This window comes from Physeter macrocephalus, chromosome 21, assembly GCF_002837175.3.
Source record: "Physeter macrocephalus isolate SW-GA chromosome 21, ASM283717v5, whole genome shotgun sequence".
Classification (NCBI taxonomy): Eukaryota; Metazoa; Chordata; class Mammalia; order Artiodactyla; family Physeteridae; genus Physeter; species Physeter macrocephalus.
This window is the reverse complement of record NC_041234.1, coordinates 54,188,866-54,201,232: the sequence shown is the minus strand read 5'-3', so window position 1 is coordinate 54,201,232 and position 12,367 is coordinate 54,188,866.

The window sequence follows — 12,367 nt, the reverse complement described above, 5'->3', positions numbered from 1 at the left end:
TTGAGCTGCATGAGCTGCTTGTAAATTTTGGAGATTAATCCTTTGTCAGTTGCTTCATTTTCAAATATATTCTCCAATTCTGAGGGTTGTCTTTTCGTCTTGTTAATGGTATCCTTTGCTGTGCAAAAGCTTTTAAGCCTTTAGGTCCCATTTGTTTATTTTTGTTTTAATTTCCATTTCTCTAGGATGTGGGTCAAAAAGGATCTTGCCGTGATTTATGACATAGAGTGTTTTGCCTATGTTTTCCTCTAAGAGTTTGACAGTGTCTGGTCTTACATTTAGGTCTTTAATCCATTTTGAGTTTTTTTTTAAGTATGAGTTTAGGGAGTATTCTAATTTCATACTTTTACATGTACCTCTCCAGTTTTCCCAGCACCACTTATTGAAGGGGCTGTCTGTTCTCCACTGTATATTCTTGCCACCTTTATCAAAGATAAGGTGACCATATGTGCATGGGTTTATCTCTGGGCTTTGTATGCTGTTCCGTTGATCTATAGTTCTGTTTTAGTGCCAGTACCATACTGTTTTGATTACTGTAGCTTTTTAGTATAGTCTGAAGTCAGGGACCCTGACTCCTCCAGCTCCATTTTTCGTTCTCAAGATTGCTTTGGCTATTTGGAGTCTTTTGTGGCATTGGTAAATGGGAATTTTTTCTTAATTTCACTTTCAGATTTTTCATCATTAGTGTATCAGAATGCCAGAGGTTTCTGTGCATTAATTTTGTATCCTGCTACTTTACCAAATTCATTGATTAGCTCTGGTAGTTTTCTGGTAGCATCATTAGGATTCTCTATGTATAGTATCTATAATGTTTTTTTGTATGCATCACTTTCTGTTTATATTTCTTTAAGTTCATTGAACTACTTCAATGTGTAGATTCATGATTGTTATCAAATTTGTGTAGTTTTCAGCCACTATTTCTTACAATGTTGTTTCTGCCCTTTTCTCTCTTTTCTATTTATAAGACTCCCATTATGTGTATATTGATATCCCACAGGCTTTACTCATTTTTCTTTATTAATTTTACTTTTGTGCTTTGCACTGGATAATCTCAATTGACACATCTTCCAGTTCATTGATTTTTTTTCTTAGCCTCCTCAAATTGGTTGTTGAGCTCCCGTAGTAAAATTTTCATTTAAGTTATTTCACTTTTCACCTTCAAAATTTTTATTTGGTTCAGTTTTATAATTTATGTATATTTATCAATATTATCTATTTGATGAGACATTGTTCTCATACTTTCCTTTAAGCTTTTAGAGATAGCTTTCTTTAGTTCTTTAAACACATTTTAAATGATTCATTTGAACTGTTTATCTAGGAAGTCCAATGCCTGGACTTCATCAGGAACAATTTCTATTGACATTTTTTCCCCATTTGGATAAGCCATACTTATTCATTTCTCTGTATGTCTCATACTTATTCTTCCTGAAAAATAGACATCTTAAATAATATTAGGTAGTAACTGGAAATTTTATTTTTCTCCTCCCTAGAGCTTATTATTGTTGCTGTTTGTTGTTGTTGCTGCTGCTGGTAGTTGGTTTTTGCACTATTCTGAATTAATTCTGTAAAATCTCTATTCTTTTTTTTATTTGACCACTGATATTTCTTCTTACTTAGTTTAGTGGCCAGCTAAAGATTGGATAGAAATTTCCTCAAATTTACAGAACCAATAAGTCTCCCAGTCTTTACTGAGGAGTTCTGTGTGTATGTTGGTGTATGCTTGCAATACTCAGCCAGGAAGTTGATAACTCTCCTTTAGTCTTCACTTAATGCTTGTGCAGAGCCTCAAGGTGAGGTAAAGGTAAGAACTTAGGGCATTCTTAAATCTTTCTTGAGTATGTGTACATCCCTGAACATGTACACAACTCTGCATATTTGTGTGGCCTACTACATTTACAGGATAGTGTCAGAGCCTTTCAAAGCCCTCTATAGACATCTCATCTCCCAGATTTTCCCAAATAACTTCATTTTTTGTTAGCCTATTGTTCGCTCCAACTATTATCCAGCACCTCAAGTACCTATGATAAACAGTTGTGGCTGATTTATTTTTTTACCAAATTGCCCCATGAAAAAGTCAGTTTGTACTGAGTAAACTCCTAGTTGGTCCAAATAAAAACAATTCTTGCAAGTGTGTGCTTCCAGTGAAACATTAGACTAAACAAAACATGACAATTCCCTTGGATTGGGACTTTGCAGGAGTTTCAAACTTATTTTGCCTCCTCTAGTGGCTGCCAAGATGCTTGTTTTCACTGTAGCTGCAGGTAGTAAACTTCCAAGGCTACTGTGGGGGTGGGGAGAGGAGATGGAAGTAGGTTAAGTTAAAATGTTACAAAATTCACTGTTATTGCCAAGATTTAGTCTTTTCTTTTTTAAGTACTCTCTCTGGATTGCTGAAAAATTTTGGCTAATTTCCACAGCTATGGAAGTGTTAATTCTGACAATTTTTGTCTTTGATCTCATCACTAGTATAGAGGAGAGGAATTCTGGAGTTTCTTACACCACCATTCTTCCTGACATCACTCAATTACAATTTATTTTACAGTGCTTGGATAATAAGTTCCAACTTCTGAGTCATCTCTATATGTGGTTCTGTTTGTTTCTTTATCTCTTGGTGATGGAAGTTTTTTCTTCCTTTTTTCTATGAATCATACATTTCAATTAAATGTTGGACAAAAGATGTATAAGGATAGTAAAGATTGAACTAAATAGCATTTGCACCCAGAAATGGACCCACTTCTTTTATTAGGTCATTGCTTTTGGAATTTGAGTCAATCAAGTCAAGAGTTAATCTGGATTTGGGTTTTGTGGTTGCTGTCATTACCTTCAGTGCACCATAGGCTTCAAGTTACTTCAGATTGCTCCAGAAGTTGGCTGTCATTACTTTGCATTTGGTGTGTATCTGTGGTTCCAGAAGGTTTTTCTTATTGTTCCTACTCTATCCTCAGCTTTCATTACTCCCTGCATGACTCTGCTCTGGAAATAGTCTCTCTCCATGGTCTTGCTTCTCTCCAAGTAGCAGACTTTGGTTGCTTGTTACTTGGAACTCTCCCCGTGGTGGACTCATTCCACTGGTGCAGTCTAAGTCTTGGGCAGGGCTTGTGTTCCTGAAATGCAAGGTGAGACTTTCTCAGAGTTCCATCTCCTCCCCCACCCCATGACATTCTATTTATTATGCCTTGTATGTTTGACAAATACTTGGTAGGTAAAATGTCCTGACTCTCCTCATAGTAGCAGATATCTGTTTTGTGTGGGTTCACTATCCCGACCTCAAGATATTTTTATGTCTTTCCTCCAAGATCAGAATGGCTTTTGCTTCTATTCTTCCCCTTAAAGCAGTGGATCTCTGCCTAGTTCCCGGGGATGGGAGAAATGGTTTACAGTCACTCCTCCAGAAGCCAATGGATTTTGCTTCTACATCTCCCCTCATATTTTAAGGCTTATGCTTTGTATAACGTAAGGCTCAAAAAAATGTGTGTTTTATTCCTATCACCAGTGACTGTCAATCACCTTTTGCACCTCTTTCTCTTTCTCCTTTTGCCCACTTCCCTAACTTTGTCATGATTACTTCATGAATGCCTATGGAGAAGAGTTTGTGAAATATTTTAAACATCCCTTGTATCTGGGGGCTACCATTTATTCTAAAAGAATACTCAAACTCACATTAGGCCTTTAAGAATCATTTAAACAATTAAATGATTAATTATTCCTCTTTTATAGGATAATTACCTCTTCTTCCTTTGCTCTATCAAAGATGAAGCATTTCATGTTTCCCAGCACTCCTTGGAGGGGCTTGTCATCATTAGCATTCAGCTCCCTTGGTTGACTTGCAACCTTATATCTTTGATGGGTTAAATAAATTGTGACTTGGAAGCTCAAGTTCAAGATAGTGATGTAAGAGTATCCTTAATTCACCTCCTCCCACAAATACACTGAATCTACAACTACATACAGACAATGTCCTCTGGGAAAAATAAAAACCCAAACCAGCTGAGTAACTCTCACATATTGAGCAAAGGAGGAAAAACACTGAGAATGTAGGAGAGGCTGAGACAAAAATCTCACCAGAAATCCTACCCACAGAGGTACAACTCACAGCCAGGAAGACACTCAAAATCCCAAGCTTCTCCCTAATGAGCAAAAGGCTTGACCTCCACATCTGGCACCCCAAATTTTAAGACCTACACTTGAGAGGCAAGCCCCCTCAAACATTTGCTCTTGAAAGCGAATGGGGCTTGCATCAAAGAGACCTCTAAGGTATAGCAAACTGAGAAACAGTTCTTATCATGCTTGTAGACCCACCCAGCCCAAGACCAAGTGAAGAGGCAGTGAAATGAAACTCTCCCATGAATAAAAGGCACATTTGCTTATCTTAAAGCATTAGCTTGAGGGGCACACATCTAATTTAACACATATCTAGGGGACTACTAAAATACCCTGCAAAGATAGAGGCCAGTGGATGTTATCTTGGTACTCTCCCTCTTCCTCACTCCAGGTCACCAATATCCCCCAGAAAAGAGATTCTACAGTGGTAAGCCACCTCTATTTGGGGGGTTGCTAACCAGGGAACATCACTAGATTGCTTGTCTCTGGGAGCCAATGGGACATGCTCATGGGTTCTACATGACTCTAACCAACAGGGAAAAAAATCTTGAGTGGTTGCCACCTCCAGGTCACAGCAGAAAGGCAATGGATGGAGAGATCCATTCTTTCCATGAAAGAGGCCAATTAGCTTATTTTCATATTTGCAGCTGAGAGGCAGTCTTCTAATTAAATATGCATGTAAGGGCTGACTGTGATCCACTCCAGCAATCTTGTCGAGTGGGTCATATATTCATGATCTGCCTCTGCTGCATCATAACGATGCTCACTGAGAAGAATAAGTGAACAATGTGAGAATTTCAACAAACAGATATAAAATATAAGAAAGCACAATATAGAAGTCACACAGCAGACTAATATAACACTGAAATGAAAAACACATTAGAAGGGTTCAACAGCAGACTAGATGAAGCAGAAGAAAGGCTCAGTGAATTCAAAGATAGGGCAGTGAAACTCACCCAGTCACATCATCAAAGGGAAAAAAGAACTTAAAAAATGTGAACAGAACTTAATGGAATTGTAGAACAATATTAAGCAGACCATCTTCTGCATTATATGGGTCCTAGGGGGAGAATGGAGATAGAAAGGAGCATAAAACTTATTTAGAGAAATAATGGCTGAAAACTTAAAACTTATTTGGAGAAATAGTGGCTGAAAACTTCCTTCACCTAGGGAAGGAAACAAAATCCCAGATCCATAAAGCCCAGCCACTTCCAAATAGAATGAACTGAAAGAGACCCACACCAAGACATATTATAAATAAAGTGTCAAAAATTAAAGCAAGGAGTGAATATTCAAAGCAGTAAGAGGAAAAACAACTCATTACATACAGGGGAATCCCCATAAGACTATCAGCAGATTATTTAGCAGACACTTTGGAGGCCAGAAGGGAGTGTCATGATGTACTTAAAGTGCTTAAAGAAAAAAACTGCCAACCAAGAATACCGTACCCTGCAAAGATGTCCTTCAGCTTTGAAGAAGAGAGTTTCCAGAGAAACAAAAGCTAAAAGAGTTCATCACTACTAGAATAAATAATAAAGGGACTTCAAGCTGAAATGAAAGTCACTTATTAGTAATAAGAGAACATATTAAAGTATAAATCTCACAGTTATAGTAAAATTCAGAAAAATCTAATGTTGAAAAAGTGGTGAGTTAATCACTTATAAAGCTAGTATGAAGGTTAAAAGACAAAAGTAGTAAAAATATCTATAACTACAATAATTTATTAAGGGATTCACAAGATTAAAATATGTAAATTGTGACATCAAAAATATAAAATATGGAGAGAATAAAAATGTAGAGCTTTGCACTACATTCAAACTTGTTATCAACTTAAAATACATTGTTATAAATATAAATAGTTTTATATAAGCCTGATGGTAACCACAAAGCAAAAACCTAGAGTAAATACAGAAAAGAGAGAGAGAGGTGGGGGAAAAGGAATCTGAGTATATCAGTACAGAAAATAATAAATTTGTATGCCAACAAGTTGGACAATCTAGAAGAAGTTGATAAATTTCCAGAACCATGCAACCCACCAGCACTGAATCATGAAGAAAAAAAAAATCTGAACAGACCAATTACTAATAAGGGATTGAATCAGTAATCAGAAACCTCTCAGAAAACAAAAGTCTAGGATCAGATGGCTTCACTGGTGAATTCTACCAACCATTTAAAGAAGCATTAATACCAATCCTTCTCAACCTTTTTCAAAAAATAGAAGAGGAAGGAACACTTCCAAACTCATTGTATAAGGCCAGTGTTACCCTGATATCAAAATGAGCCTAGGATGCCACAAAAAAAGAAAATCACAGGTCAATATCCCTGATGAACATAGATGCGAAACATCCTCAGTAAATATTAGCAAACAAAATTCAACAGTACATTAAAAGAATCATACACCATGATGAAGTGGGATTTATTCCAAGTGTTCAAGTATGTCTCAACATCCACAAATCAATCACTGTGATACAAAACATTAACAAAATGAAGGATAAAAATTATATGATTATCTCAGTAGATGCAAAAAAAGCATGTGACAAAATTCAACATTCATTTATTATAAAATCTCTGAAGAAATTCAAGGTAGAGTGAACATACCTCAACATAATAAAGGCCATATATGACAAACCTACAGCTAACATCATACTCAGTGACATGAGTTGAAAATCTAAAAGCTTTTTCTCTAAGGAACAAGGCAAGGAAGCTCACTTTCATCACTTTTATTCCACATTGTGTGTAAGTTCTAACCAGAACAATTTAGGCAAGAGAAAGAAATAAACGGATTCAAATCAGAAAATAAGAAGGAAAACTGTCACTATTTACAGATAATATTATATGTAGAAAATCCTAAAGACTCCATCAAAAAGTTTTAGAACAAATAAACAAATGTAGCAAAGTTGCAGGACACCAAATCAATATTTTAAAAATTATTTGTGTTTCTATATACCAATATTGAACTATCAGAAAGAAATTTATGAAAAAAATCCCATTTTTAACTGCATCAAAAGAAAAAATATCTAGGAATGAATTTATCCAAGGAGTTGAAAGACTTGTACACTGAAAACTACAAAACATTGATGACAGAAATTGAAGAAGACACAGATGAATGGAATGCTATTCTGTGGCCATGGATTGGAAGAATTAATATTGTTAAAATGTTCCTACTACCAAAGCAATCTAAATATTCAATGCAACACCTATAAACATTCCAATAGCATTTTTCAAAGAAATAGACAAACAATCCTAAAATTTGTATGGAAACGTAAAAGACAACGAATAGCCAAAGCAATCTTGAGAAAGAACATAACAGGGGGCACCACACTTCATGATTTCAAATTATCTTGCAAAGCTATAGTAATCAAAACAGTATTGTATTGGCATAAAACAGGCACATATATCAGTGTAACCGTTTAACAAGCCAGGAAATAAACCCACACATATATTGTCAATTACTTTATGACAGAGGAGCCAAGAATATACAATGGGGAAAGGACAGTTTATTCAATATATAGTTTGGAAAAACTGTACAACCACATGCAAAAAAAATGTAACTGGACCCCTATCCTATACCATACACAAAAATTAACTCAAAATGGACTAAAGACTTGTATGTAAGACCTGAAACCATAAAACTCTTGAAGAAAATATAGGCAGTAAACTTCTTGACATTATTTTTGCTGATGACTTTTTTGGATTTGACACCAAAAGCAAAGGCAAAACATGCAAAACTAAACAAGTGGGACTACATCAAACTGAAAGCTTCTGCACAGCAAGGGAACCTATCAATAAAATGAAAAGGCAATCTACCAAATGGGAAAAGATATTTTCAAATCATATATCTGATAAGAGGTTAAAATCAAAAATATATAAATAACTTATAAAACTCAATAACAAAAAAAGAAAAAAAAACACAATCTGATTTTTAAAATGGGCAGAGAATCAGAATAGACATTTTTCCAAAGAAAACATACAGATGACCAGCATGTACATGGAAATGTGCTCAACATCACTAATCATTAGGAAAATTCAAATTAAAATCACAATGAGATATCACTTCACACCTGTTAGAATTGTTATTATCAAAAAGACAAGAAATAATTACTGTTGGAGAGAATGTGGAGAAAAGGGAAAACTTGTGTATTGTTGGTGTGAATGTAAATTTGTGCAGCCACTATGGAAAGCAATATGGATGTTCTTCAAACAATTAAAAAATAGAACTAAGTTATCATCCAGCAATTCCCCTTCTGGATATTTGTCCAAAGGAAATAAAAATACTAACTTGATAAGATATCTGCACTCCCATGTTCATTGCAGCACTATTTACAATAACCAATATATGCAAGCAACCTGTGTTCATCGATGGATGAATGGATAAAGAAAATGTGACATACATTTATATGTATATATATATGTGTGTGTGTGTATATATATATGTATCAGCTATAATAAAGGAATGAAATCTTGCCATTCACAGCAATATGGATGGACGTTGAGGGCATTATGGTAAGTGAAATAAGTCAAACTGAAAAAATAAATAACATATGCTTTTACTTATACGTGGAATATAAAAATCAAACAAACAAACAAATGAAAAACAAAATAAAAATGGAAGTCGTGGATAGGGAGACCATACTGGTGCTTACCTGAGGTGGAATTTGGGAAAAACGGTTGAAACAGTTCAAAATGTACAAATTTTCAGTTTTAAAATGAGTAAGTCATGAGGATGTAACAGCATGGTGACTATAGTTAATAATACTGTATTGAATATTTGAAAGTAGCTAAGAAAGGGGATCTTGACAGGTCTCATTACACACAAAAAATTTATAACGATGTATGGTGTCAGATGTAAACTAAAATTATTGTGGTGATCATTTCACAATGTGTACAAATATTGCATCATTACATTGTACACCTGAAACTATAGAATGTTATGTCAATTATACCTCAGATTAAAAAAAGTCATAAAAGAAATAAAAGGTAGATAAGGTGAGATATATATATATATATATATATATACAATGGAATACTCTTCAACCTTTAAAAAGAAGGAAATCTTGCCATTTTTGAAAACAGGGTTGGATCTCGAAGGTATTATGCTAAGTGAAATAACTCAGAAAAAGACAAATACCATATTATCTCAATAATATGTTGAGTCTAAAACATAAACTCATAGATACAGAGAACAGATTTGTGGGGGTGGGAGGTGGGTGAAATGGGTTAAGGGAGTCAAGGGGTACAAACTTCCAGTTATAGAATAAATGGGACACGGAGAGAAGATGGCGGAAGAGTAAGAGGCAGACATCACCTTCCTCCCACAGATACATCAGAAATACATCTACACGTAGAATTGCTCCTATAGAACACCCACTGAACGCTGGCAGAAGGCCTCAGACCTTCCAAAAGGCAAGAAACTCCCCACGTACCTGGGTAGGGCAAAAGAAAAAAGAAAAAACAGAGACAAAAGAATAGGGACGGGACATGAACCAGTGGGAGGGAGCAGTGAAGGAGGAAAGGATTACACACACTAGAAGCACCTTCACAGGCAGAGACTGCGGGTGGCAGAGGGGGAAGCTTCGGAGCCATGGGAGAGAGTGCGGTAACAGGGTGTGGAGGGCAAAGCGGAGAGATTCCCGCAGAGGATCGGGACCGACCAGCACTCATCAGTCTGAGGAGCTTCTTTGATCACCCGCCAGGACAGGCGGGGGCTGGGAGCTGAGGCTTGGGCTTCGGTGCGAAGCCGGGAGAGGACTAGGGTTGGCTGCGTGAACACAGCCTGAAGGGGTTAGGGCACCACGGCTAGCCAGAGGGAGTCCGGGAGAAGTCTGGAGCTGCCGAAGAGGCAAGAGAACTTTTCTTCCCTCTTTGCTTCCTGGGGCGTGAGGAGAGGGGATTAAGCGTGCCGCTTAAAGGAGCTCCAGAAACGGGCACGAGCCGCAGCTATCAGTGCGGACCCCAGAGAAGGGCATGAGACACTAAGGCTGCTGCTGCTGCCACCAAGAAGCCTGTGTGCGAGCACAGGTCACTCTCCACACCTCCCCTCCTGGGAGCCTGTGCAGCCCTCCACTGCCAGGGTCCCGGGATCCAGGGACAACTTCCCCGAGAGAATGCACGGTGCACCTCAGGATGGTGCAACGTCACGCTGGCCTCTGCCGCTGCTGGCTCATCTGGCATCTGTACCCCTCCCTCCCCCTGGCCTGAGCTAGAGCCCCTGAATCAGCTGCTCCTTTAAACCCCGTCCTATCTGAGCGAAGAGCAGATGCCCTCGGGCGACCTATGTTCAGCGGTGGGGCCAAGCTCAAAGCTGAACCCCAGGAGCTGTGTGAACAAAGAGGAGAGGGGCGGTCTCTCCCAGTAGCCTCAGAAACAGCGGATTGAATGTCCACAATCAACTTGAAGTGCCCTGCATCTGTGGAATAACTGAATAGACAGGGAATCATCCCAAGTTGAAGAGGTGGACTTTGGGAGCAAGATATATTATTTTGTCCCCTTTTTCTCTTTTTGTGAGTGTGTATGTGTGTGCTTCTGTGTGAGATTTTGTCTGCATAGCTTTGCTTTCACCATTTGTCCTAGGGTTTTGACCATCCCTTTTTTTTAATTTTTAAAATTTTTCTGCTTAATAGTTATTTTTTACTTTAATAATTTTATTTTATCCTACTTTATCTTCTTTCTTCCTTTCTTTCTTCCTCCCTTTCTTTCTTCTGTCCTTCTTTCCTTCCTTCCATTCTTCCTTCCTTCCTTCCTTACTTCCTGCCTTCCTTCCTTTCTTTCTTTCTTCCTTCCTTCCTTCCTTTCTTCCTTCCATCCTTTCTTTCTTTGCTTTCTATTTTTTCTCCCTTTTATTCTGAGCCGTGTGGATTAAAGGCTCTTGGAAACCCAGCCAGGCGTCAGGGCTCTATCTCTGAGGTGGGAGAACCAACTTGAGGACACTGGTCCACAAGATACCTCCCAGCTCCACATAATATCAAATGGCGAAAATCTCCCAGAGATCTCCATCTCAACACCAAGACCCAGCTTCACTAAACGACCAGCAAGCTACAGTGCTGGACACCCTATGTCCAACAACTAGCAAGACAGGATGACAGCCCCATCCATTAGCAGAGAATCAGCCTAAAATCATAATAAGGCTACAGACACCTCAAAACACACCACCAGACGTGGACCTGCCCACTAGAAAGACAAGATCCAGCCTCATCCACAAGAACACAGGCACTAGTCCCCACGACCAGGAACCCTATTTAGTCCACTGAACCAACTTTAGCCACTGGGGACAGACACTAAAAACAATGGGAACTACGAACCTGCAGCCTGCCAGAAGGAGACCCCAAACACAGTAAGATAAGCAAAATGAAAAGACAGAAAAACACACAGCAGATGAAGGAGCAAGGTAAAAACCCACCAGACGTAACAAATGAAGAGGAAATAGGCAGTCTACGTGAAAAAGAATTCAGAATAATGATACTAAAGATGATCAAAAATCACTGAAATAGAATAGACAAAATGCAAGAAACATGTAACAAGGACCTAGAAGACCTAAAGAGGAAGCAACCAACGATGACCAACACAACAAATGAAATTTAAAATACTCTACATGGGATCAATAGCAGAATAACTGAGGCAGAAGAACGGATAAGTGACCTGGAAGATAAAAGATTGGAAATAACGACTGCAAAGCAGAATAAAGAAAAAAGAATGAAAAGAAATGAGCACAGTCTCAGAGACCTCTGGGACAACACTAAACACACCAACATTCAAATTATAGGGTCCCAGAAGAAGAAGAGAAAAAGAAAGGGACTGAGAAAATATTTAAAGAGATTATAGTTGAAACCTTCCCTAATATGGGAAAGGAAATAGTCAATCAAGTCCAGGAAGCACAGAGAGTCCCATACAGGATAAATCCAAGGAGAAACACGCCAAGACACATATTAATCAAACTATCAAAAATTAAACAGAAAGAAAACATATTAAAAGCAGCAAGCGAAACACAACAAATAACACACAAGGGAATCCCCATAAGGTTAACATCTGATCTTTCAGCAGAAACTCTACAAGCCAGAAGGGAGTGGCAGGACATATTTAAAGTGATGAAGGAGAAAAACCTACAAACAAGATTACTCTAGCCAGCAAGGATCTAATTCAGATTTGATGGAGAAATTAAAGACTTTACAGAAAGGAAAAGCTGAGAGAGTTCAGCACCACCAAACCAGCTTTACAACAAATGCTAAAGGAACTTCTCTAGGCAAGAAACACAAGAGAAGGAAAACACCGA